At 47.3% G+C, this 4,288-nt stretch overlaps 1 pseudogene; it reads right to left on the bottom strand.

Annotated features, from left to right (window-relative positions):
• Nucleotides 1-1,846: 1,846 nt before the first annotated feature.
• On the bottom strand, nt 1,847-1,963 carry LOC126177922 (5S ribosomal RNA; annotated as a pseudogene).
• Between the last annotated feature and the right edge of the window lie 2,325 nt (nt 1,964-4,288).

Raw genomic sequence — 4,288 nt, 5'->3', positions numbered from 1 at the left:
GCGTTCGTCCTATTGGTAGTGTGGGCGCAGGCGTTACCGTTCGACAGGCTGCTGCCTCTGCTCGTCGACTTCCTCGTGGAACCACAATCCATGCGCAGCGCTATGAAGACACTTTGCAGAAACTGCGACGCACTATAAAATCAAAACGCACAGGAATGCTGTCGGACGGAAACATCCTGTAGCACGATAACGCCCGCCCCCACACTGCCAATCGGACGAAGGCTACGCTTCAGTGATCTGAAGAAGACTCGCGTGGGCGTCGGTTTCAGTCGGACGAGGGCTTGCAGGAGTGGGTGCAGTTGTGGATACCTCAGAAGCCGACCACGTTTTACGAAACAGGAATTGATCGTCTCGTCTCCCAGTGGGATGAATGTCTCAACGCCTTTGTTGATTACTTTTGATTGGTTCAAATGGCTCTGAGCACTATGGGACTTAATATCTGAGGTCATCACTCCCCTAGAACTTAGAACTACTTAAACCGAACTAATCTAAGGACATCACACACATCCATGCCCGAGGGAGGATTCGAACCTGCGACCGTAGCGGTCGCGCGGTTCTAGACTGAAGCTCCTAGAACCGCTCGGCCACACCGGCCGGCGAATACTTTTGAATGCAACCACCTCATGGCCCAATTGTGGTGCATATTCACTTTTCTTTTGAGCGCACCTCAAAATTTCTTTCAACAAAATAAACTTCAGCATATCCTTGAACTGTCAGGTGAAGAACATTTGCTCTCATTATCACGCTTGGTTGTGGATATAAAGTTGGTTCCTCTGAGTAGTGGTCAGTGCGCCAGAACGCCATACGACGGGCCCGGTTTGGATTCCTGGCTCGATCGGAGATTTTTTCCGCTTGGGGACTGGACGGTGTGTTGGCCTTCATCGTCTCATCCTTAAGGACACGCAAGCCGTCAAACTTGCGTGAACTAAAAAGACTTGCACCAGGCAACCGATCTGCCCGACAGAAGATCCTAACCAAACGCACATTTCATGTCAGTGCAAGGATGTTGCTGTAGAAATCGTGAGAATTATAAAATGGACCCTGTCATGGATAAAACCCGTAACGCCGAAACAAGTCACTACAAAGGGCACTTTACATCATAATCCATTTCCCATAGAAACAAAAAATAAAAAAAAATAATGGCATGTAAACATGGTTTGTGATGCAGTGGTGACAATTACACTGCCTGACAACAAAAGTACAGCACGAGGAATACGTCGTCAGGTGCCAATGTAACTTCGTAAACGATCACACAATCGGCCGGTATTTTAGTGTTTAGAATCGCAATCCTTTTTGACACGCAGCACAGCGATCAGACTACATTAGCGTTGTTCGTGTTTAGTTCCATTGCCAGGCCTGTTGGGGTACATAAGGGGTATGAACAGTGCCCGATTCTCAGTGATCACTGTGAGGGACCCGGAGATGTCGCGTACTTGTGTGAGAAAACGTTATCAACACCTGAGCGAGTCTGAAAGGAGTTTCTTTGTGGGTGCCCATTTGGCCAGTTGGTCGAATCGTGCAATATCCGATTATGGGACATACAGATGTGACAGTGATCCATGCTGGACTACATGAAAACGTGAGGGCAGTCATACTCGTCATTAGGTTTCCGATCGACCACGTCTGACCGCTACAAGAGAGAGAGCACTCCGTCTTCAGGCCACAAGTGGCCCATCGGGACCATCCGACCGCCGTGTCATCCTCAGTTGAGGATGCGGATAGGAGAGGCATGTGGTCAGCACACCGCTCTCCCGGTCGTTACGATGGTTTTCTTTGACGGGAGCCGCTACTAATCGGTCGAGTAGCTCCTCAATTGGCATCACGAGGCTGAGTGCACCCCGAAAAATGGCAACAGCGCATGGCGGCTGGATGGTCACCCATCCAAGTGCTGGCCACACCCGACAGCGCTTAACTTCGGTGATCTCACGGGAACCGGTGTATCCACTGCGGCAAAGCCGTTGCCGACCGCTAGAAGGGGGGATCGCAATGCTGTGCACCACACACAGTGTACGGCATCACGCCTGCCATCCGAGAACAAGTAACTGACTGCCTGCACCGATGGTCAGAGTCCAGCAGCAGCCAGACAAGGTAATTACCGTCACACGCATAGGCTGCCGTTAACACCACAACAGAACCGGCTGCGTTTTGAGTGGTGCCGTGACTTTTGCAGAGGCGCAAGAGTGTTACTCCCACCGTCATGGTGCGTCTGGCTCTCGGCTATGACTTCATGTCAGTGACTGAGGGAACTCCGACACCACTATGGAATCTCACCGACATCCTGCTTCCTTACACGTTACCTCTCACGTGTTAGTGTCGTGGTGTCATTTTTCAGCAAGACGATGTTCGTCGACGCACGGCTGATATCTCTATGAACTGTCTGCGTGATGCTGAGATACTCCAGCGGCCAGCGAGATGACCCAGGTCTGTCCCCGATAGTACGTATGGGGGACCAGTTAGCACATCGTCCCAGTGTCAGTATCCTGTATATCGAGGACCAGTTACGACAGTAGTTGTTCACTTTGTTTAGGACAGGCTACAATGGCTTTATGACACCCCTCCTAACCGCATCAGCGCATGCACCCAGGCCATAAAGGTGCAACGTCATACTGATAAGTGAGCTCATACTGTCAAGTTCATTGTAAATTTGACTCGATGTTGTCATCACTGAACTAACGTCACATACTTTCTCATCCAGATAAGTTTCGTTTCCGCCCCCCCCCCCCCTTCCGCCGCCGATTCTAGGTGCTTAACATTTTTTGTCGCCCAATGTAGCATCATTCCATCCATTTCGTCAATGGAGCAGATGAAGTTAAACTTGAAACATTAACAATTTGCATTTTGCTTCTACTTCCTACGAGTCATAATAGGTAGGTAGCGGGTGATCACTATGAGATAGGTATTCAGTGTTTTGAGTCATACGCTACAGACGTTATGTTTGAAAGACGGCTTTGTGGTGCACGTAAATTCGGCCGGCAACTCCCCATAAAGTGACAAAGCGCGCACGGCGTGAATTTGCAATGACGCACAATCTCACAGAATAACGCTGCACACAAGCTTCATCATTCCGCTCACGACTGGAGACACGTCTGAACTGCACGGACAGCTTAGATTTATTGCTACTTCCCTGCCATAAATGGTTGTACGTAACGTTTTCCCTGTGGATTACCGAGAAAGACGGTTCCGATCGAAAGCCACACACTGTACAAGCTATGAGGGAGATGTAAAACTTTTTGAGCACTTTATGTAATCAATGTCATCCCTATCAATTGGCATAATTGAATTATCACCTCTCAGTCCCAGAAATCCAAGAAATATGTGTACAGTGACTATCAAGAGTGTCTTCCTGCAAGAACAGATTGGGGACTTAACAGTGGTCAGATTATCTTCCAACTCAGATTTGTCATTAAAAACGATCTCGGTACTTCCAGTATTGTAATGACAGATCTCCTGAAGTATTACACTACTGTCCATTAAAATTGCCACACCAAGAACAAAAGCAGATGATAATCGGGTATTCATTGGACAAATATAGTATACAAGAACTGACATGTGATTACATTTTCACGCAATTTGGGTGCATAGATCCTAGGGGTAAGATAGATACTGCCTACAGGAAAATTAAAGAGACCTTTGGAGATAAGAGAACCACTTGTATGAACATCAAGAGCTCAGATGGAAACCCAGTTCTAAGCAAAGAAGGGAAAGCAGAAAGGTGGAAGGAGTATATAGAGGGACTATACAAGGGCGATGTACTTGAGGACAATATTATGGAAATGGAAGAGGATGTAGGTGAAGATGAAATGGGAGATACGATACTGCGTGAAGAGTTTGACAGAGCACTGAAAGACCTGAGTCGAAACAAGGCCCCCGGAGTAGACAACATCCCATTGGAACTTCTGACGGCCTTGGGAGAGCCAGTCCTGACAAAACTCTACCATCTGGTGAGCAAGATGTATGAAACAGGCGAAATACCCTCAGACTTCAAGAACAATATAATAATTAGAATCCCAAAGAAAGCAGGTGTTGACAGATGTGAAAATTACCGAACAATCAGTTTAATAAGCCACAGCTGCAAAATACTAACACGAATTCTTTACAGACGAATGGAAAAACTAGTAGAAGCCGACCTCGGGGAAGATCAGTTTGGATTCCGTAGAAATACTGGAACACGTGTGGCAATACTGACCTTACGACTTATCTTAGAAGAAAGATTAAGGAAAGGCAAACCTACGTTTCTAGCATTTGTAGACTTAGAGAAAGCTTTTGACAATGTTGACTGGAATACTCT

This window comes from Schistocerca cancellata, chromosome 3 (genome assembly GCF_023864275.1).
Source record: "Schistocerca cancellata isolate TAMUIC-IGC-003103 chromosome 3, iqSchCanc2.1, whole genome shotgun sequence".
Classification (NCBI taxonomy): domain Eukaryota; kingdom Metazoa; phylum Arthropoda; class Insecta; order Orthoptera; family Acrididae; genus Schistocerca; species Schistocerca cancellata.
The sequence above is the reverse complement of the archived record's forward strand: the minus strand, read 5'-3'. Positions and strand labels throughout refer to the sequence as shown.